Raw genomic sequence first — 24,890 nt, forward strand, 5'->3', positions numbered from 1 at the left:
CATTTCCACAGCAATATTGCACCAGGCAGCAACATTCATACACATACAACAGCATGAACAGCCGAAGATGAGCCTGACATCACATGAAACACAGGGAGTGCACTAGACATGCACACACGCCACCACACTTACATGCATGTCTACATCTCCTCCAACTGTCGCAGTGATGCGATCGCCATACATGTCACATCTGGAATTCAGCCTTCTACATATCAGTGTCACGTGCATCCATGTTGCATCACAGTTGCACACTTGTCAAATACACACACATGCACATGTACACAGTGCAGATACATGCAGCAGGAACCACCATCCATGTGTGACACCACAACCATGCCAATGTACATACACAGAAATTCAAACATGTGTGCTACCACACCTGCATTTGCACAGCATGCTTACCAACACATACACCATCGATGTGTCTCACACCTAAGAGGACTCACATGTGGCAGCCGCACGCCCCTGTTCATACACATCCCTACATGGCCCTACGAAAACACATGTGCAACCTGCACACTACTGGCACACCACCATACGCACAGCGTCCAATCAGTATGATCGTCCACTTACCACTCGACTCCAGACGGGTCTGCCTCTCAAGGACCTGGACGTGGAGCGCTGGGCATATGTGTTCTAAGACCCTCATCTGGTGGTCGGACAGGTGGCCCCGGCGCCCCTTGGCATCCGCTGCCTTCAAGAGGCGCCGGGCCTTGTTGAGAATCCCGGACCTGAAGTCCTCCCAGCGCTTCTTGACATGTTGTAAGTCGCGGACTGCCACCCCCTCCGTGTTGGTGGCAGTCACGATGTCCATCCAGATCCTGGTCCGTCCTTCAATATCGGCGCGCGAACTTCCAAAGAGGGCATCATACTGCCCCAGGACTTGCTCCACCAGGACACCAACTTCCCTGGCACTGAAGCTGGTGGCCCTCTGCCTCTCTGACTGGGGGTTGCCAGTGGTGCCAGATGGTGTTGTGCCTGACATGGCAACCCCAGAGGCAGGAGTGGGTGGGCAACTGGGTCCTGGGGCTGGGCTGTGGAGCGATGGTATACCAGTTGGGAGTCTTCGGTTCCAGCAGCAGTGGTCACAGCAACTGACGTGCAGGCAGCAAATAGCAGGGCACGTGGGCAGCAGGCAGTCAGGCAGCAGCAGATGGCAGGTGGGAGCGTGCTCGGGGTTCTGGGGGCAGTAATTCGGCCTTCTGGGCAGGAGCGTGGTCTTCCGTGTGTTGTTGCGTGGCCAGCTTGATACGGAGTGATTTGGCACGTGAAAATCTTGCACGTCAGCGTATAATTCGAGGAAAGGCCCTTCGCGCGTAAGCACGTTGGCACACGTACCCGGTTTCATTGGACCAAAGGCCCTTAGCGCGTAACCGCTTCTGTGATGTGATTCGCGCAGGCGTTTCCCTCATGACGTGGGCATAGTGGTTCAGCGCGCATGAAAAAACTGCACGTCCACGTGTGGATGCGTGTAATCCGAGGAAAGGGCCTATGCGCGTAAGTGACGTGACGCGCGCAGGTGTTTCCATCAACACGGGTGCATGTTCATTGTACACGTCCAAAAACTGCATGTCCAAGTGTCAGCTCGTGTAAATGGAGGAAAGGGCCTTAGCGCGTACACGCATAAGTGACGCTGTACATGTTGGCCGCTTTAAAAGGTACGTGTAGGACCCCATTCCCTTGTACGTGTTTTTCGTGGAGAGCGAGTGGGTGAATTCTGTACTTCTTGTCGGTTCACATGCGATTACTTCACAGCGTTTCAAGTTCTTACTCCTTGTTACCTCTGACAGCGTTCTTTATTTTTTTTGGGCCTGTTTCCTCAAACAGCGTTCGCTTCTTCTTTTGTCCTGTCTCCTCAGACAGCGTACAGTTTTCACGTTCTTTTTCCAGGCAGACGGTGAGTCGCGCACGCATTTACCAACTGTGCTTGCCCCGTGTGTCGCGCACCCCTTCAGAGGTCATTGTAGGCTGCGTGTAACACGCTTACGCTTGTTTATGTGTTTCTGGGTGCCACAGCGTAGTGCGGGTTCATTATTCCATGCACGTGGTCTACGAGGGGTGCACGTTACTTTTTGTTTTTGGGGTGCCTGTGCGTTGCGTGACCCGTCATCTTCCCCCAGGGGTCACAGACAGCCTTGCTAGAGCACTAGGGTACGAATTCCATCTAGTACCCTACCCCTTTCACCCCCAATTGCCCAGGACAATTGTTTACTGCAACTCCCATATGCACAACATCAGTACCATGGTTGGGAGGCGACCAAGCGATAAGGGAGGCAAAGGTGGCCGACCTCCAAAAGGTGGGCATGGTGGGCACGGTAGGGGACGTGGCCAGATTTTCAGGATGCCCCTAGACCCCCATGTGTGGAGGACCAATCAGGGCCACCCATGCCCCTCCCCCATGGTTGAGGGAAACGTGGATGACACCATCCCAGCTCAGCCCTTGTTGGACAAGCCCATTGTGGCACCTGAGCCGGCACAGGATGACACCCAGGCTGACTTCCAGGTCAGCAAGTCTAAGCCACGTGTGCCGGTTCGAGTTGGTGTCACCAGGCCACGTGGATCTGTGGCAGCGATGTCATCTGCTGCCCCAAGTAGGCAGGGTGGGGAGGCTGCAGGGGCAGCTGCAGCTCTATCCACCCCAGCTCTGAGTCTCCCAGCCGGGACAGTGTCGGTCTTGGTCCATCAAACTGACGTTGCCTCTGCCAACATCACACTTCAGCCAATGCCTGCACCAAGACCTATGGTCATTGTGCATTCGCACACTCCCAGTACCCAGTCCACCTGCGCTTCTGCCCCTACTGACCAGAGCGGTGCAAGCCACTCAGGCTCTGCTCCACCTTTGGAGAAGAGGAAGAAGGGTGCTCTGGCACTACAGGCTGAGACCCCAGACACGGCTACACAGTCCGGCACATCAAGGAAGCCAAGCTTTAATGACCCCGAACTTGATGGACTTGTGAGCTATGTGTCGGCACATAGGCACGAAATGTTGGTGACTGCAGGGTGCAGGACCACACCTGGTCAACGTAGGGCACACTGGCAGACCATCGCGGACCGCATAAGTGCCCTTGGATTTGTGAGGCGCACAGCTGATGATTGCTACAAGCGGTGGAATGACCTGAAACGCAGAGCAAAGAACAAGCTGGCCTCAAATCATGCAGCTACTCTGGTGACTGGCGGTGGGTCTCCACAAGAGGACAACCAACTCACTGAACATGAGTCTGTTGCTGGGACCTTCGTCACAGAGGAACAGATCCAAGGTGTGGGAGATCTACCTGATTACGACGCATTGTCCAGTGAGTGCCCATGCGTGTGTGTGTAATCCATGTGTATGTTGTTTGGGTGACGGGTTCTAATTGAGTGCCAGGTGAGGGTGCGTACTCCTGAGTGTTATGGATCACCCATTTGCTTCCTCCCATACATTCACGTGCCTTGGATTTGGGTATGTCTGTATCCCTTCTGCCCACAGTTGCCAATTAGGGCCACATTAGTGCACTTTACCTTCAACTGTCATCTTAACTATATTGTTCAGATTTTGTAAGTGTTCATTCAGGCTGATTGTTTCCACCCTCCCATTTTTACTACGCATTTTTCTGCCCTATTGCAACATATGTGATATACTTCGGTCATTGTTTACAGCCCACACTGGGCCACTTTTTTTTACCTGGTTATGTTAATGATTACACCATTCAGGCCGATGGAGTATTGGGCTGCAGAAATTTTTTATTAGGGCCTGTTTGCATGTGGAACATGACAGATGTTTCCTGTAATGTTAAAGTAACCAACCATTGATCAGCCCACAATGACTGTATTATTGGACACTGGATGTGTTTCAGTGTGTGGCACATGCATATTTAGCAACACTATTCAGCATTAATCTTCGCATCATGTCGATGTGACATGGATGTTTGACAGTACTCATTCACTGACATATTGCTGTAGTTTTGTAATTTAACGTGGCTATGCTACATGACATCTGTGTGGTGGCATGTGTCATGTATGTGTATTGGACATGCCACTCACAGCCTGATGTGTGATGCCAGTGCTACCCAACATGCTGCAAATGTGTTGCTTTTCCATCTTGCTCTCCCCAGTGTCTGCCTTTTTGACTCCACTTCCAACTCTTTGACAGTGCATGCATGGCAGGGTTATAGTCATGTGGGACATGTGTAAATCATGTACTGGATCTTTGGCTTGTCACGGCCTATTTGTGTGCTATGGTGCTCATGCCTGTTTCCATTTGTTGTCTTTCATGTTTTTGCAGGTGATGACGCACTTGATGCTGTTGAGGTTGAGGAGATGGTGCAGACCCAGGAGGAATATCAGGGACGACCGGGCACCAGTGGGGGAGGTGGTGTGGTGGTGGGTGAAAACCCAATGTTACTGCAGACCATACTGTCCAGGGGTGTCTCTGGGTGCACCTCCCCAGACCTCTATTCAGGTGCTGAATCGGATGATGAGACTTATATGCAGTCGCAGGTAAGTGTTTCTGGCAGGGATTCTGTTCTGTCCAACCCACCTGCACCAGGGGTAGAACCCTCTATGGGAATGTCAGTGTTGGTAGGTCCGCCTTTTGTGGTTACGGATGCAGGGTCACACTCCACAACATCTGATCCTGTTGCTGGGCCAGCAGATCAGAGGGTGAATGCAGTCCTGCAGCCTCAGGCAGTGCCAGCACAGCAAGTTGCAGATCGCCTTGCTCCAAACAGGTGTGGTGCCCGTCGACGCGGTGGCCGTGCGCCACCAGGCAATACTGTATGGGAAAACTCCATGTATGGTATGGCAACCCAACAGGCAGCATCAGTAAAAATGATGGCTCAGGCAATGGAGAGGGTGGCCACTTCCATTATCCCCCCTGAAAGGCCGATGGAGCAACAACAGCAGGCAACAGACTCCATTTGCCAATCACACAGGGAAGACATGTTGGCGTCCAACAGCGACCGACGGGCGGCACTGGAGACTCCGCGCGAATCCATATCAATAGAGTCCCAGGGCCACAGGGAAGCCCTGAGGGTAGAACTACATAACCTCAGGCAGACTCTGGTTGAACTTGAGGCTTCCAGTAATTTAAGGGCAGAACAGCAGCTGGAGCAGCTCACACGTTCGCTCTCAGCTGAGCTGCATGCAACACGTGAGGAGATCCGGGCATCACGCTAGGCCATGCGTGCAGAAATGCAGGCAACCCGTGATGTGCTGCATGGGGATCTTCGCACTTTAATCCTCCAGAATCAGACCTTCCAGACCCGCATGCTTGCTGCCATGGAGGACCATACCAGGACTTTGCGTGGGCTGCCTCCCATAGTGCCACCACCTCCTGATGCAGCAGCAGAGGATGAGCAGAGCGACAGCAGTTGTCCCACAATGGCATAGCCGTGCAGGCCATGAGCCCAAGGAGTTTTTTTTTCCGCAACATCAACACAGGTGGGTGTTGGTGTGCACCCTGTCCTCGAACTTCCTGGGTGGCCTCCCCCAGCCCCCTGGCTCCCACATGGCCATTTTTGATTTTTGAATTTCTTTTTACAGTGTGTTGCATTGTGTGGCTCCCGTGGGCATTCACTGTATTCAGGCTGGGCACATGCAGGCTTGACCTGAGTTTGGGTTAGATGCTTGGGTTCATGAGACACACACCCCTCCTTCTTCCCATTTCCATGGGCTTGCAAAGGGTGTGACCAAGTGACAGTGAATTACACAGTGACGTTGGGCTCCCATGACCTGTGTGTGCAGTCTGTAGTCAATACTGTGTAGACATCCCTAGTGGATATTGTTGTTGTATTGTACACTGCATAGTGTATTGGTATGTGCTTGTGCATCCATGTCTTCCTCCTAATTTGCAGGTTCCTTCCTCATGTCTTCACAAGGCCGTCTACTTTGCAGATGCAGTTCATGTTGTATGCAGTACACTGAGACATTTGCTTGGCAGCAACACTGTACAGTTGGAAGGGGTCGATGTGCTGGTGTATTCAGGTTGTAAGACTACCACTACTTGAACTTAGTACTGTCATGTTTTTGCATTTTTCCATTGTGTGTTGCAGCATTGTGTTGGTGGTAAGTATTTGGCAATGTGTGCTGTTAGTTATACATTACTGGGAGCATATTGTGTGTGGGCAGTTTCCATTAGGGACGGTGTACTTTGTGACACTTGTGTCAGGTCTTGTGCATTGCTTTGTTTGCTTTCACATTGAATGACATGCCATGGTGTGTTTGGTGGTGGAGCTGGGGAGGGGTTGGGTGACATGGGGCTGTTCTCATGCTGTATTTAGCAAGGGGGTAATGAATTTAGCAGCATAGATGTATGTCTTTTGATGACACAGCATTGGTGGTGTTTGGGTAGGTAGAGATGCACACAATGTAACACTTCCAGGTGACCAATCGCAGGCTGGTATGGTTGTGACAGTTGAGTGTCCCTTATGTCATCATCATCGATTGTCAGCTGGTATGTGCCAGGGCTGTGTGCACTCCACAGGCGTGTGATTTTATGTGAAATAATTAGCCACCAGCTGCGTACGGGCTGCCTCACCACGTGCCCTTTCCCCTCCCATGCGCAGCGGGCGTGCATGTGGTTGGGGATGTGGGGGCACCACCATACCCACCGGCAGGCCCCAGCGTGTTGTAACGTTGTGCAGGACACATGCTGCCACTATGATCCTGCACACTACTGGGGGAGCGTATAACAGCTGCCCACCAGAACGGTCAAGGGAGCGAAGGCGTGACTTCAGCACTCCGAATGTGCGCTCCACTATGCCCCGGGTTGCAATATGGGCTGTGTTGTATCTTACCTCGGGTGGCGTGGTGGGATTCCGAATTGGCGTCATCATGTGGGTGCTCAGAGGGTAGGCACTGTCCGCTGGGGAGGTGGTGATGGGTATCATTAGTGGGGTTGTGACAATACTCAGTATCTGACATGCATGCATGTGCAGTGGCATTTATACTCACCAAGCAGCCATGTATCGCCATGCCGCCCAGCTTCTAGGTCCCGGTTTAGGGTTGACATTCTGTAAATGAAACTGTCGTGGGTGGATCCTGGATAGTTGGCATATACTGAGGTGATTATTCCCTTGGCATCACATACTACCTGCACGTTGATGGAATGCCAGTGCTTGCGGTTTCTATAGATGTGCTCAGATGCCCTGGGGGGACGTAGAGCCACATGGGTGCAATCAGTGGCACCTAGCACTTTGGGGAATTGTGCCATCCCGTAGAAATCCTGGACGGCAGCCTGCCTTTCTGCAGGTGTTCTGGGCAGGTATATGTGCCTGCGGACGGATGGGCGTGCAGTCATGATGGCCAACACCTGGTGTAGGCAGCGTGACTGCGTGGCCTGTGACACCCCCCCACTATAGCACTTGTCCGCTGAAATGATCCAGTGGCCAACAAGTGCAGTACATTGAGGACCTTCTCCAGGAGGCTGAGTGCTTGGGAGCACAGGGTGGGTGATGAGAGGTCATCCTCCCACTCACTCACCAGGTCGAGTATTATGTGAGGTGGAAACCTGTACCTCCCATACACCTGGTCATCAGGCATCTCAAAAAGGCTGGTTCTGGGTGTAAAAAGTCTGGGCCTGACTATCCTCCTCCTCCTCCTGCGGTATCCCACGACCACTGCTGCTAGGAGCGGTATATTCATCTTGGCGTCTGAGTTTGTTTGTTGTTTGCACACACTTTTATGCTGCGCGGGTCCACGTACGCCTGCTTCCTGCTGGCGTACGTGTTTCCGGATTAGCGTGTCTTTTTTGGCGCACACATTAGCCCCATTCGATTCCATGAATACGTGTTGTAGACGCGTGTGTGGGCGTTCCACGCATTTGCCTCCTGTACTTCCCCCGTGACGCCCACATTTTCACGCGTTGTTCCCCATTCCGCGTTACGCCCCCTGTTCCGCCTACTTTTGTTGTGTGCGCACGCTGTTTGGAGACGTGTGCGCCACGCAGAATTTTAGCGCACATCCAGGGATTTACACACGCACAGACTTCCATGAATCGATGTGCGCGGGTTTCGCTGCAATTTTCGCACTTGCACTGCGATTCGCACGCTTTCACACGCTTGCGCCGAAAATTTCAGCGCACATTAATTCCATGAATTGGCCTGTATATCTATGCCAGACGTCTAACAGGGGACAGCTGTTGGGAATTCACAAAAGACTTGTGTGTAGCTGTCTTTGTAAGCACTTTTATAACAAACAAATTCACAGGCTGCACCTTTTTAGCTCATAATTCCAAAGGGTATGATGGGTACTTCATATTGCGTCAGTTGGTTCGGGAGAAAATTAAAGTGAAACTTATCACCTAGGGTGCTAAGCTGATGGCCGTCTTTGTGGTACCTCTACAAATACGCCTTATTGATTTCTTGAAATGTTACCCATGAAACTCAGCAAGCTTCCAAAAGCTTTTAGTTTCCCCGTTCAAAGGGTTTAATTCCCCATTTTGTCAACACAGCTGCTAATCAAAACTACATTTGTCCGAATCAAACTCGGACCAGTTTGGCGTTCAACACATGATGCCTAGCGAGAAAGACTGGTTTATGGCATGGAACAAAACAAATAAACACAGCGTGTTTGACTTTTGCCAAGAGTTAAGGACCTACTGTCAAGAAGATGTAAACAATTTAAGAGAAGCTTGTAATTTGTTCATGGACTGGATCATTCAAATGACTCATTGTGAAACATCTATAAAGGATGGGCTACACGTGTCATTTGTTGATCCTTTTCAAAATATCACGCTGGCTAGTTGTTCTATGCAGATCTACAGACACATATATCTAAAACCCGAAACAATCGCTCTGCTGCCTCATGATTCATATCACAGACGGCAAAAATGTAATTTTTTAACATTTACATTTTTTTTTTTAAGCATTTAGTTAAATTACAAACTTTTGCTTTTCCTTTTATTGTCTTCATTAGCCAAGAGATAAGATATACATTCAAACTTCCCAGACTACTCCCTCTTCCCATTAAAATTAAACACCTGTCTCGTTAAATCCTTACGGCTAGTTCCAAATTTCATATAGAGATATCACATCTGTTGGCTTGACACAATCCCTACCAGTCTGTATCAACTTGAGCTATTCCAATAGTGTGCCTTCCAATTTCTTACCAAATATCACCTCCAGGAAAACTGCCAAAGCCCTTGTTGCCTTGTGCTAGATCCCCCATACAAGCATTCCCACCATATGTCAGCATTCAGGCCACATCCATTTTTTAATATATCATAGAAGAGCCTGGTTCTTTCTGCTGTTAGACCTTGACAGAATATAGTCAGATGCTTCAACAACTCTTCTTGTAGACCACAGAACCAACATTTATTTTCTCTTGTTATTCCATATTTAAAGAGAATTTTCTTCGTTCTTAAGATGTTCAGCCTGAATCTCAGGATCGGATCTCTGTGTTTAGGATTTGCTGATTTGTTCAGGCAATTTGTGGTGATGTTAGGAGCCCCTGTCAGGAGGTCAGAGCGGAAATGGCTCTTGTACACTGCTCTGCTTGTTTCAGTTTCTGACCAGCCTGCACACATGATTGCAGTCTTGGTTCTTTTTGGATTTGAACATAAGGATTCAACACTGATGTTAAGATTCGAGAGAATATCTAGACATTTGTCTCTCCAAAGCACCAATGGACAGAATGTCATTCCTTCACTTTCAATTTGAATACTCCTGTATTGTGGGGCACAATCGGTTTCCACCAATTTACGGAAGGTTGTCAGAGATTTCCAGATGATTCGAGAGCGCAGTGTATATAGGCCCAGTTCGTGCCTAATGATGGCCATAGGGACAGCTTTTGGTATTCTCAACACTTGTTTCCAAAATGTTCCTTCAAGCTTTCCCCATGTTTCCCAAGGTATTCCCAGTCCTGCTTTGTCAGCATAGGTCATAGTGGGCACCACCAGTGCTTGCGCTGTCAGTTGGTTCATTTTTGTCCATAGGCTCTCAAACCAGGACTGTTTGATACTATCTGAGCTGATCGCTATGCCCAGATACTTTGCAGATTTTATTATTTTCATTTTTGTGTTGCCCAGGCTCCACCCAAAGGATTTTCCTACTTTTGTGCGCAGATGTTTGATTACCAAAATCTCAGATTTGCTGATGTCAACCTTTTGTTCATTCTGTTCTGCGTATGCCTGAAGAGCGACCAATTTTCATTACAAATCCAGTGGCGTTCTGTCCAGCAACACAAGGTCATCCGCATATAATAGGTGGCCTACTGAGTCACCGTTAATCCTTGGGGAGCAAGATCTACTTGGCTCAAGCTTTCCTCTCATGTCCATGATGTAGAAGTTATACAGGATCAATGCCAAAGGGCACCCTGTTTTAAACCCCTTGTGGTTGATATTTCTTTGGTTAAGTTACCTGCTCGGTCTAACCTGATCTGCAGCGATGTTGATGTATGTAATGCTTTAATGGCTGCCAAGAAATCTTTGGGGCAGCTGCTCTCTACCATTTTCGACCAGAGAATGTTTCTATTGACTTTGTCGAATGCAGCCTCCATATCCATGCAAGTTATGAAGAGTTTTTCTTTTTCCTTTAAGCTCTTCATTTTTAGGAGACTTAGATTGAGAAGATTCAGACCACATTCTACTTTTTCAACAAACCCAGTTTGTTTGGCATCGAAGTTACCAGAGATTATTATCCACTCTTTCAAGCGTTTACGTAATATTCCTGCGTAGATTTTCCCCAGCACGTCCAGTAATGAAATTGGGTAGTAGTTTCCAGGTTTTGTTCTGTCCCCATTTTTGAAAACTGGTACTACTACTGCCTTTTTCGATGAGCCAGGAATCACTCTTAATTGATTGATTCTGCTAAACAAAACATAGCAGAAATCAGTCCACAGCTCCATGGCTCCCTTCAGCATGACATTTGTCATGCCGCCTGGGCCAAGTGCCCTTGACGCGCTGGCTGTCGAGATGATGTACTTTATTACTTCTCTGTCGAAATCTATAGACCATTGGTTAGACTCTGGACTTTCTTCAATTATCATTTCTGATGTGATCTTTTGTCCATAAATCAATTCAAAGTGCTCTACCCAACCATCTTCTTGGATTGGGTGTAGTTGTAAAACTCTGGAATCATTTTCTTTGCCATTGAGCAGGGACCAGAGGTATTTGGTGTTTTTATTGTTTAAGGCCATCAGCATGTGTTCCGAATCCCTTTGATATAGAAAGGCTCTGTGGGATTTCACCCAGTTTGTGTATTGTTGTTTAAGGGCCCTCTTCTTCTCCCTGCTGCTGATATCAGGTAGGGAATTTAGTGATTAAGGTCCCTTGCTAGTTGTTTCTTTTTCTTCACAATCTCTTCATCAAAGACATGCTTTCTCTTGAACGAGACCGTGCCCCCTTTCCACTTTCAGACCTGACACTGGTCCCTCTCCTCTGACTTACGACATGCCTTACGACATGTCGACCTCTCCTCTGTCTTACGACATTATGCGTACCATCCTCTATGGAACTCATCGACTTGCACAACGATGGTCCTGCATATTTGTATACTATTACTGTATCCTGTATAATTTGTATAACTTGCATAATATCTATAATATCCATTACTGTATCTTCTATAATATGTATAACTTTCACTGTATCCTGTATAATCTGTAACGATGTAAGCTTCGCATTATCCTACCTGCTGCGCCCTTCTACCTATGGGTCTGGAGCGCATTAGAAATAAAACAAACAAACAAACAAACAAACAAACTATGTTTCTCTAAATACAAGAAGGCACGATTCATAGTCCACACCTTGTTCCGGAGCTAATTGCCATTTGCACAAGGTCGTTTCTAATTTAGGTAATGATTTGTAGTCAGTCATTAGCCTATTGCGCCCTCTGTTTAGGTTTACCTCACATGGCCAACAATTTCCAGCACTGTTGATATACCCCTTGCCCATTGACCTCTGGCAATTTAGAATTGGAGGGTTATGATCACTATCCGGGCCTGGTAAATCTTCAAGGAGATCACCCTAAGAAAGGTTGGGCCATCAACAAAAAGTAATCAATTGTGGCACTTGCTCTCGTAGAGGCACAGGTTTTCGCCCCAATCAGGTCACCCTTGGCCTGCCCATTGAACATTCCTATATCTCTGTTCTTGGTTTCTTCCACCCACTTCCTCATGTGTGCGTTCTTCTTGTTGGTAAAGCAGGACTTATCATCCCTCCTTGCAACCTCCAGGCAATTAACATTTAGATCACCATAGATAATGATCCCCAGGTCTCCCAATTCAGTTATTAGATCGTCTATCCATTTCATTATTGTCTGGATGAAAGATTTTCCCTCTCGAGAGTTAGAGTTCCAGTACACATTGAAAATAACTTGTACTCCCTCTCTAGGATTCAGGGATTCCTTTTTCTTTGATTAGAACAATTTGCATTAGGGATGAGGGATTAATCACTCTCAACACGGTTCCTGCAGTTTTGTTGTTAGTGAAGGTAAGCAGGCCCGATGATGCTCTCCCTCTTGTTTCTTTCACTGCCTTATTTAGATATCCAGTGAAGCCATCTAATGTTGGGGTCTCTTGTAGCCAGGATTCTTGGAGGCATAATATATCCAGACATGTTAACTTTGGGTCCAAATACTGGAATAGATAAGTGAAGCCTCTGGTGTTCCATGAGGCAAACTTGTACCCTCGGGTGCATGTCTTTCATTCTAGCTATTCTTTTACTGATTTTACCAGAGCCGCAGCAAGCCAATCCCATGATTTTTCCATGGCCAATCTGGTTTCCAAATGATCCTTTTTTGCATTGTCTATTTTTGACTTATCCTGTGGCCTGCTTTGATGACAAACCATAAAGGTTCAGGTCTGTGTAATCTTATTGGAGAGTGTCTTTCTGGTTTTTCGTATACTTCCTCGTTGTACAAGTTAGGTTGTTTGTGTTCTCTTCTCCGAGGCATTGTGAGGTTCTTTTTTATCTCACCTTGGGGCTCTCAGACTTGCAAGCACTGGTATAAATCAAAACCCAGAGCTCTTAGACCATCAGTTGCCGTTATCATTAAAGATGTTACTGCTTGAGTCTTGATATAAAGACAGACCCTGTCATTTTCCTTTTTGCTTGGGAAATCTACGATTTTAATGTCTTTCGGTTCGATCACTCTGAGTTGAGGCACACTATGCAAAAGTGTCATTATGTTCGCACAGTTCATAATTAGTCCATCATTTGCTTTTAGTACTCCCTCAATTAAGATTTTGTATGTACTACTTCCAGCTCCTGCGACTTTCTCAGTGAACTCGAGTGTGGTTGTGACCCAGGATGGTCTATTAGCCTGTGTATTGGACCTTGTTTGGGCATGTTTGTCTTGTCTTGATTGGTCCACCAGGGACTCCATTATGGCTTGCTGTGGCACTTTCACAGTCAACTTATTTGCCAGTTTAGATCTTCTCGTTTCCAGGGTTTCACATTGGTAACCTTTTTCAAAAATGTCTATTTCTCATTGCTCCTTATTGAAGTTAGCTATGGTGATATTGCATATCACGCCACCCTCTGTGAGGACAGAATCTTCATCACTGTAAGTGGACAGATTTAGGAGGGGGTTAGTAGATCCTTCTGAGGTTAAGCTTCCGCTTCTGTTTGAACTAATATCGTCCCACTTTCTCTGGAAGATATCTTGAGTTTCTTTGCCAACTTTTTAGGGGAATCCCTGCTCCCACTGATGTGGTTTTATTTTGACAGTGTTCCTCTGTCGTTCGCAGATTTCAAATGAATTTTTTCACACCTCCCCTGCCCCTTGTTTACATCTCGGTTGATTTTTTGGCTTTTTTATTTGTGGAGCCGTTGTTTTCGACCTTGCACCGGCCCTTACTATCTTGAGCTCCTGGGAGGCATCTGAGTCAAAGTAGAAAAGATTTCCTGGGTTGCATTTTTAGATATCTTTGTGGGTAGTTGCCCTTCGTTTGCTTGCCCGGGATTTGGTGTTGTTTGATTATTTCTGGTTTCTCCACCACTCATCTGTGGACGAGTGCTGACATTCTTTGGCATAGCCAAAAACGGAACATTTGTATCTGTCTCTTTAATGTGGCGCAAGGTGCCACTCTCACTTGTATTGTGCACTTTCGTCTTCTGTTGTGGCATCTGGTCATCCGCAAAGGTCTCCATGTTGGTTTGAACTGAGAGGGTAATCTTCTTATTTCCAGCATGTTGTGTTCTTGATAATTTAAGAGTGTCTCTGAAGCAAGCTAGGAAGAGTTGTTTGTCTTCTCGTGCCTCCTCTATTAGGTCAATTAAGATTGTAATGACACTTTCCGACTCTTTATCTCTTGCTCTCTTCTCCCTTTCTGCCTCAATGTGTGACTCAATAAAAATCAGCTTAGATTGCATCAATGCAATCAAAGTTGTCTGATCCTTGTAGTTTTCATGAAGGGATTCATATAGTTTAAGGAACGGTGACAAGGTTATCAAGACCATTGAACCCAGTGCTGCTTGCAGATTTGCACATCTGTCTTCCAGGCCGAGATGATTAGACATGCACTTTCTTTGTGAGTATAGAGGATCACATCGCAAGCGCCTTCCTTCCTTGTCCTGATTTTTCCATTGTTGAAGCTCCTCTCTGTCCGAGTCTTTGGTATCGGCGACCTCTGAACCACTTGTAGATGTATTTCGGGAGGGCCTTCTCCTTCTTTCGGTCATCCATTGCTTCTTAAGGGTGGATTTGTCCTGAGTAGTTGGCTCCACTATTATAGTACTCAAGCTGTTTTTTATTCCAGCTCCTCCGTCACTTACAAGTTTTCCCCTTTTTTCAGGGGCCACGGTTGGTAGAGATCCATCAAAGTCCACTTCTACAATTGATCTTTTCGCCCCTCTTGTTGATGTCTGTGTGTTTTTCTGGTTATGATGGAAGGCGGGTACATTCCCATCACTAGATGGCTGATCCTGAGACCTGATTACAACGACTTCTTCCTCTTGCCCACCATCCGTCGCCTGCTTGTTTTCCCTAGGAATTGCTTTGCATGTATCACACGTCATAGCCAGGCTATTTACTGGTATGGGCAAAGTCATAGGGGGCGGATCAGTGGATGACTTCATTTGATGGACATTTTCTGTGGGCTCCGAGGTTTGATCCAATACAGTACCTACCCTATCTGGTAAAGATTGGTTACGCTCCAGTATTTCGCTGGTAGGTGGGTGATGGGTGATGACTTTCCTCTCTTATCCTGTTACCTGGACCCAGGCCCACTAACAAGTCATCATCCTATATATCTTGCCAGACTTCTTCCTGGTTTTACGGGTTGTCATTTTTGCCTTTTGCCTGTTTAAATTTGGGTTGGCCACCCAATAAGGGGGACATTTCCTTTGGTCTAAAATGCCATCTCAGTGTCTTAGTATCCGAAAGGGACTAAGACCTCAGTTTAGGTGGCACACAACCTGGTTTCCTTGGTAATATGCGACCTGGTTCCTTATTTAGTGGGGGGGACCACATGGTAGAAGGCTTAAACTGGGAGAACGCATCAACTACTTTCACTTGGTTGGGTGCGCATGAGGATGTTGAGGTGTAGAATGATACATACATGTTAAGCTCCATGTGAGGCTCACGGCACATCCCAACATTTTCCCACACCTTGTTTTCAAACCCTGGAAGCGGAAACTTTTACAGAGCATTAGGAGTCAGTAAATGTCTAGTCATTGGAGTGCATGAAAAGGTCCTGGGAGGGGGCTCAACAAGTTTTCTCACTATCGGGCTGGACGGAGGACATGGCCACCGTTCTAATGCTCTCCTCTTTGCTATTTCTCCACACTTCTAGTGATGGAGAGAGATTAATAACTTGCATACCTTCTGGGTTTGCTATCTCTGTTTCTATCACCAAGGAGGGATGCAAGAAAACTCTTGACATGTCAGGATGGAACTGCAGGGGGCACGAAACAGGGTCTTCTGTTATCGGAGTGACGGACAATGTTAGTGTTAAGGGCTCAAGATTGTCAGGGAGCAAAAACATTATTATATGCCATCTCTTCAGTGGCTCCTATACATCTCAGAATCAGACAGCATCTCTATGCAACACCCCCTAACTGGCAGTGTTGAAAAACGCTAAAGACAATATTGGTTGGACAGCTATGCGGTTCTTCAGGGAGTGGAAACCGCCTATGAATTTAACTGTTGCTTTAATCATGGATATCCCGATTGTTACCCCGCGGGAGGTTTAAACACTTTGACGGGCAGTACTTATGAACAGTTGCACTCTATTAAACTGACTTTTCGAGCCATTCGGGGTGCTGGCGTCATCTCTATCTGGGAACACCAGTGGCGTGCGATGGTGCAGAACAATCCTGATGTGTACCATTTTCTTAAGAAGATGAATCTACAATGAGTCTCTAAACCCCAGAGACGTGCTATACGGTGGCCGCACAAATGCTTTAAAGTTACACCACTGCGTCTCAGAGGGTGAGAAAATATACTACCTAGATTTGACCAGTATATACCTCTCTGTGAATAATGAAAAACCGTATCCTGTGGGACATCCAAGATCATCTGTAACAATTTTGGTGATATAGACCAGTATTTCAGTCTTATAAGATGTAAAGTCTATCCACGAAAGGTCTTCACATACCTGTGTTACCCTACAGATGCAACGGTAAACTAATGTTTCTGCTTTGGTGCACATGCGTCGAGGCAAAACAGGCAAGTTGCAAGCACTTGGATATGGAGCGCTGCCTGACTGGTACTTGGTGTACAATTTAGCTAGAGGCGGCTCTGAAAGAGGGATATCATCTTTGGCGCATAAATGAAATATGGCATTGTAAAACAGTCACCCCCAAGCTCTTCTGTGATTATGTTCACATGTTCCTACAACAGAAACAGGAAGCATCTGATTTTCCTGTTGGTTGTGTGGACGATGTCGCTAAACAGGCTTACATTGATGATTATTATAAGCATCAGGGCATACACTTGCGTATGGAACATATTGAGGACAACCCCGCTCGGTGGGTGCTGTCAAAATTATGCATTAATTGGTTGTGGGGTAAGTTTTCAAAAAGAGTTAATTTGCCCAACATATCCATCATCATAGACCTTGATGTGCTTTGTGCGTATCTATTTGATAATTCTTATGACGTGAGCAGCTGCGTGCTCAAAGATGATGAAACGGCTTGTCTGTACTGACGCTACACCATGGAATATCCAACAGCTTCGGACAACACAAACATATTCATATCAGCATTTACAACCACTCATGCATGCTTAAAACTGTTTGCTGTGATGGAACAATTACAAGACATGTCTGCCCCACGATACCGATAGCATTATTATTGTCAGCCGCCCTGGGGATGTCAATCCACCCACCAGCAATTATCTAGGGGATCTAACTTCTGAGGTAGCTCCTGGGGAACACATTGTGGAGTTTGTATCCACTATCCCCAAAACATACGCCTATCACACATCTCTAGGAACCGTCAGCATGAATGTAAAAGGTATAACATTAAATGTTAACAACATGGCCAAAATACATTTTGACAGTTTGAAAGGTCTGGTGCAATTCTTTATACAGGAAGATGTGTGTAAAACCCCACAGACTATTGTCGTTAAACATCCGGGTATAGTGCGCAATAAAAAACAGTGGGATATTAGCACCATCACTCTACAAAAGACGCTAATTGTTTGCTTGATAAAAGAACGCTGGCACCAGGCAGATTGACACACCCCTATGCTTATTAAATATTTTAGTGTTAATCTTTACCAGCCCCTTCACTATTCCACAGCACCTCTTCCATCTCCCTATCTCTAAATCAACTACGCCACACAAGTGACATTCAGCTTTTAGCTGTTTGTCTGAGAGTTGGGTATTTGAATCTGTATGTTTATTTTTTCGTTTGCAATACATTTTGGCCTTTTTTGTATTGAACTGTTTGTGCATACATTTTTTTATATGAACAAATAGTTTTACAATTCATAAAATAGTCTGGCTCTTTATTATGCGGTTCCAATTATTATGCATAATAACATACATCACTTGTTGATTTTTATACTTTATTTCATTCATACGTACAATGCTAGAAGGTAAAGGAGTCAACAATTTTTAGAGAAACTGTTTTTAATCTCATGGTGTAAGTTAAGACAAAAGATAAATCTCTGGTGTTGTTTTCAAATTATGGCTTTTTTATTTTCACAGATGATGCTGCAAGCTCTTAACTCCCATTTGTCACAATATATTTCTGCAAGATTTATGCAGGGCATGTTCACCCCAGCTCAACATAAAGACAGAACTAGGTTTTATGAAACAGATTTTTTACTTGACATTTAAAACATGTATTTGCATTCAGATTGTATTCACATTAAATAGCCCGAGATGTCAAATGTTGCACAACGATCTTCTCGGCTACACATTTTGATGTATCAACAATCACTTCATACACAGATTGTCTTTTGGTGCGTCGATAAGCAAACATACGTAATAGAGAAATGGGTGACACAAATTCATAAAGCTCCCTGTCAAACAACCAGTGTCTTTTAACGCAGCGAAAACTCTGTTGCAGATTGGCCATCTTCACTCACAGTGATGATCTCACCAGTGACCTTAGATCGCCAAAACCCCTTTGCATTTTTTTCCCCAATAGTTGTCTATTAGCCGATGGCTGATGTTGACGCATGTTTGCGATGCATAAAAGATTGCTACATTCCCTTTTGTATAACTCTGATGGTGCTTCCAGATAACATAAAAGCCTTGGGCATATCGTACCCAGATGCTTTTTAAGTAAATCCAGCAATAATCGTTCCCATCCAGTGACGGGTTTCACATTAAATTGATTGCTTTTCAACAGAGGTTAATTTTTTATGTCCTGCAAATAAGCGCAAATACATATGAAAACATCTACAGTCTCAATCCTCGTAGGTCATTTTACGGGGATCCATGCACATTACTCTACCATACTGTCTTTGATATTCTTTATCTGCCCATTTGCAAACTGTCTTCTCAATAATGCTTCTAACACACATCGGGCACCCCCACCTAAATAGCGTTATTTTCAAAAGGGGGTTATTCACCGTTTGTATAGCCCACAATGTTTTAGATATGCATCATTCCATCTCTACAACAACCTTCAGCTATGTCAGCGACTGTATCAAGCGCATCAATTCTACAAGATGTTTGGGGCTCTGCATGTGATATATTTTATGTGCCAAATTATCCGTGTAAACTTTTTCCAAACATTCATTAGCATCATGTCAGGGGTCATAATTTTTGTGCCCTGAGAACCATCTGTGAAAGTATTGTTTTAAAAATGTTTTCAGAACAATGTCCGTAAAACATTCGATGGCCAGAATATCAACCCAGGTCACAGCCATGGAACCATTTCATTTTTTAAGGCTATCAATGTCCATTAGCAAAAGACAGGCCTTACATAGGATATTTTTAGAAGCCCTGAGTTTTCAATTTGGTTTGAACTGCAAGCACAGTAAATATTGATAGTCTCTGCTACAGCCTGCTTCTCCTCACCGCTATCAATGTTATCGGTTAGAGACTGTAAACAAAACAAAGATGCATAGTTTTAACTATGACAAGATCTTACGCCCTACAAAATACATACGCATAGCAACTGTTATGTGCACATGCTCCTTAATGTTTTGAATGCTATCTCCAACAGTCTCCCCCATAACCGTTCAGAAAGCGCTGGCTCGCTGTCATCAGAAAGTGTAAATATGTTCTTGCAGAGCTCACCGGTCTCGCAATTTGTCAGCAAGCCTTGGACAATCTCCAGGTAATTATTCTCCATAAAACAATAAGGGGTATCATTAGCTTTGGAACCCAGTGGGCTTCATGGGGTGTTTTCTGCTCATCATAACTGGCTGTTCATAATTGTCATTTCATGAATAGCCCTTAGAAAGCTCAAAAAGCACTGTTTTCTATCCCACCACAAAAGCTATATATCCGGGTGGTAAAGCCCACCCTTAACGGATCACAACCTTTCAATCAAAATGTACATCAAACATTCTTGAAATTCTTAAAATATATCCAATTTATATAAAATGTATTAGAGGTAGTATCAAATTTGCGGCAACTTTATATAAAAATAATATAGAAAATATATATAAAGTTTGTATAAACATTATTAAAAGTCGTATCAAATGTATGCCACCCTTATATGAAAATAATATAAAACATAATATAAAACATATATAAAACATATATAAAGTTTATATAAAATTATTAAAGTTCCTATCAAATGTACACCAACCTCATATACAAATAATATATACAATTAATATCAAATACTTTAAAGATATTATCAATAACATTTAAAAGGCCAAACCCACTCCCACATCATCAACGCATCCATCACCATGCCAAACCCGAACATTCACAGTCTCTCTCTTCACAACTCACTCCGACCTCAAACATGCAGCAGCGCACAAGCATGCTCCCATCTTTATATACATTTTACATTCACTTTATTTCATTTTTATATAAAATATATATCACTTTATATCCTTTATATCCTTTATGATATAAAATTAGAAAACACTTTGGGGGTAATTCATAGAATTCAGCACACAAGTGGCGCACGCGGCGTGCGAATCCCTGCGCCAGCCGCGTGCGCCAAAACCCATTTCCGCGCACAGCGTATTCATGGATTCCAGCCACCAAAACCAGCCGTGGCGCACAGTGGCGCAGCGACCTTGCAGCAGTGCCAGTTACGCCCCCAAGAACGCCTTCCGCGCAGGGAAAAGCCATCAAAATCCCCAATCCAGCGCAAAGGGCTGCGCTAACCCTGTACCAGCACGGCAAGCGGGCTACGTGTATTTCAGGGGTTCACGTGAAGTTTCTCATGCGATCGGGCCTGGGGGAGCGTGCTACGTGTATTTCAGGGGTTCGCGTGAACTTTTTCACGCGATCGGGCCTAGGGGAGCGGGCTACGTGTATTTCAGGGGTTCACGTGAAGTTTCTCACGCGATCGGGCCTGGGGGAGCGGGCTACGTGTATTCCAGGGGTGCGTGAGAAGTTCCACACGCGATTGGCCTGGGCGCGTGTATTTCAGGGGTGCGCGGGAAGTTCCACACGCGAATAGCCTGGGCGCGTGTATTTCAGGGGTGCGCGGGAAGTTCCACACGCGAATAGCCTGGGCGCGTGTATTTCAGGGGTGCGCGGGAAGTTTTACACGCGAATAGCCTGGGCGCGTGTATTTCAGGGGTGCGCGGGAAGTTTTACACGCGATTTCAGCAGGGTACGTGTATTTCAGGGGTGCGCGGGAAGTTCCACACGCGAATAGTCTGGGCGCGTGTATTTCAGGGGTGCGCGGGAAGTTTTACACGCGAATAGCCTGGGCGCGTGTATTTCAGGGGTGCGCGGGAAGTTTTACACGCGATTTCAGCAGGGTACGTGTATTTCAGGGGTGCCGGGGAGTCCTACATGTGATTTGACAGTGTGGGTCCTCCCAGGTGTTCCCTGTACACCCTCCACGGCCCCTGCAGGCAGCCCACACCACAGGGGACTACCCTGCATCCCTGGTCATGTCCCGCAGGCAGCCCACCCAACATGGGCATGCCCCCCAGCAAAGGCACATGTCTCCTTGAACTAATGAACACCAACTCATGTCCCCCACCACCCCCACCCCCCAGCACTGTGGGGCACCTGCCAGCAGGCCCCCACCCATGTCCAACTCATGTCCCCCACCACCCCCACCCCCCAGCACTGTGGGGCACCTGCCAGCAGGCCCCCACCCATGTCCAACTCATGTCCCCCACCACCCCCACCCCCCAGCACTGTGGGGCACCTGCCAGCAGGCCCCCACCCATGTCCAACTCATGTCCCCCACCACCCCCACCCCCCAGCATTGCGGGGCACCCTCCACCAGGCCCTCGCCCATGTCCCATCCATGCCCCCCTGCACCTGGGTCCCAACAATCCCCAATCATGTCCGTAATGGCCATCCTCCCCTGCCAAAAGACCCAACCAACTATCACATCCACCCACATATCAAAGGCAATTACATGTTACACACCCAATGTAAATAATGCAAATGAACACATGTCTGTCACACACAATGGCTGCAAGTGAATGTCAAAACAACCAACATGACATGCATGAAAGTAATGAGATGATACGACACATTGAAGGATGAAAATAAAAATGTATTGAAAATCAACTAGAATGGAAATGAAATTAGAAAAACCACAAAGCAAAACAACAAAAAGAAGATGAATGTCCAAGGAAAAAAATCCAAAAAATCCATAGAAGAACTATTTACAAGACAATCCCGGGTCCATGAGCCCAACCAAATGAAACCTAACTATGTCTACTAACTAAAAACTGAACTATATACAAAAAAGTGGCGCATTGTCCAATCGCAACCAAATAAAAAAAAAATAATTAAAAGGAAACCTACCACTAACTATATAACTATATACAATGGCAGCGGGCAAGTCCTGCGGCTCACTCTGTGATGTTGCCGGCCAGGGCATCATCGAACTCCATGTCGATGTCCTGGAGGCGGGACTCTGTCCTGGCCCCGAGGTCTCGCAGGGATAACCCCATGTTCACCTCAAACTCCCTGCGAGCTTCCTCGAGGCACTCAGCCCGCCTCAACGCCCGACGCATGGAGAACTCCGCCCTGACCATGGTGAGCCGCTCCTCTTCCGCCCGCTGCCGCTCCGCACCTATCTGCTGGACCAACTGCTCCCACACGGAAGACACTACCATCCCAGGGTTCACATGCCCTCCGGCCGATGCCTGCCCCTCTGATCTTGATGGCCCCGAGCCATGATGCCTCCCACGTCGAGCCTGCTGCTGCCTCCGACGCCATGCCTCTGCCAGCACGACGGCATCCAGGATGATGGAAACCACCGACGCCGTCGTGTACGTGCCCTGCCCGATGATGCCGTCACATCCTCCATCTGCTGGGGTCCAGTTGCTGTGTTGTCCACCCCTGCTGGACCTCTGACTCCCGACTGTGGCAGGGATGGGATCCCCACCGAGCTGGCTGCATTGGTCAGGGCAGGTCCACAGGGGGCCCTGGTGGCATCTGGGCCGGAAGACGGCAAGGAGAACGACTGGCGTATGGTCTCCACAGAGGAGGAGAGGGCCGCCAGATTGGCCGACACATGCAGGAAACCCCCGAACATGGCCGATCCCAATTGGGCCACGTCGGCACGGTGCTCTTCGTGATGACGTGCATGCTCCTCCTGGGAAGCACGCACGGCATCACGAATCACAGCCGTGCGCATCGCGACCCCAATCAGGACCTTCTCCACACGGCCAGGGCTCCCCTCGTCCGCAGGTGGAGGGGATTCAGATGACATGGACATCCCCTCTACCTGCGGACGGGCCTGGGACGGGGCATCCCTGCTGGTGCAAGGTGGTGCACCCACAGGTTCAGGGACAGCGACATGCACAGGCCCCTCCACGGTGACCTGTGCTGCCTCCTGCCCCTGCCCCTGGACTGCACCACTTGCACCAGCAGGGATGCCCCCACCAGGCCCCATGTGCGCCTCAGTGGCGGCCTTCTCCTCCTCTGTGGAAACCACCAACCTGGATGGCTCCTCGCCGTCTACCGCCGTAGCAGGCCCCTGTGGGGGCTCACCCACCCCTTCCGCTGCAGCCGTGGGGGCATCCCCGCCGCCTTGCTCCACAGCGCCGTCTCCGCCCTCTCCTTCACTAGCCGCTGCGTAGAGGGAGACATAGAACACAAGCATCAGGGTACTGTACAATGGTCCCCTAGACAGGAAGCAATAGCAGATGAGTGCCACTGTCAAAGTACACTTCCATCATGTCACACCACAACACATGTGTCAGTCCAGGCAAAACACACACAGTGACAGTCATGGTGCGTGCCATGGACATTTCAATGCATGTCCAATGGACTCTCGAATCATACAATGTAATGGGACTCACATGCATCATGGGTCATGCCTATCACATGCACACACTTCACCTCAGTCACATCCATCTGGCCCCGTACACCCCAATCACAGTGCATACAAGGATGACTAGGCTGCATCAGTGAATCTGTACATTGTCACAGACATGTGTCATGCATCCATGGCACTCACAAGTCACAGACACGCAAGTCAGGCACACACACATGGATACCACATATGTATCTGGCATCAGCACCCATCCCTCGCCCCCACCCATGTCCAGGAACAGAGACTGCCATGCTCTCATGTGTGCAATCTGCACAGGGCTCCCCATGTCGCATTCAAACACATGCAACAACCGTGCGGTTCACACATTACAGGTCGCACATGCATTCCCATGATGTCCCTGCACACATACATGCGTACATGGCCTATGTCACACATGCAGGCAAGTATCAGACAACCAGCACACTGCAACATGCCCTGTCTCACACAGCAATGCTTGGCCACTTACCGCTCAACTCCAGACGGGTCTCCCTCTCAAGGACCTGGGCGTGGAGCGCTGGGTGTGCGCGTTCCAGGACCCTCAACTGGATGGAACTCATGCGGCCCCGGCCCCACTCCACGAGGCGCCGGGCCTTCATGAGGGTCCTGGACCTCAAGTCTTCCCAGCGCTTCTTGACCTTCTGGATGGTGCGGGTTGCCACCCCCTCCGCGTTGATGGCAACCACACAGTCGGCCCAGATCCTGTCCCGTCCTTCCTTGTTGGCGCGGGACGATCCGAAGAGGGCATCATACTGCCCCAGGACTTGCTCCACCAGGACACCAACTTCTGTGGCAGTGAAGCTGGTGCCCCTCTGCCCCTCTGGCTGGGGGTTGCCACTGGTGCCAGATGTTGATGTGCCCGACATGGCAACCCCAGGGGCAGGAGTGGGTGGGCAACTGGGTCCTGGGGCTGGGCTGTGGAGCGATGTTATCCGAGTCGGGAGTCTTCTGTTCCAGCAGGGGTGGACACAGCAACTGGACACCTGCAGATGGCTGATGTGCAGGCACCAAATGGCAGGGCACGGTGGCAGCAGGCAGGCAGGCAGGCAGGCAGCAGCAGATGGCACGTGGGAGGCTGCTCGGGGCACTGGGGGGC

Source organism: Ambystoma mexicanum, chromosome 7q (genome assembly GCF_040938575.1).
Source record: "Ambystoma mexicanum isolate Mex_15411 chromosome 7q, UKY_AmexF1_1, whole genome shotgun sequence".
Classification (NCBI taxonomy): domain Eukaryota; kingdom Metazoa; phylum Chordata; class Amphibia; order Caudata; family Ambystomatidae; genus Ambystoma; species Ambystoma mexicanum.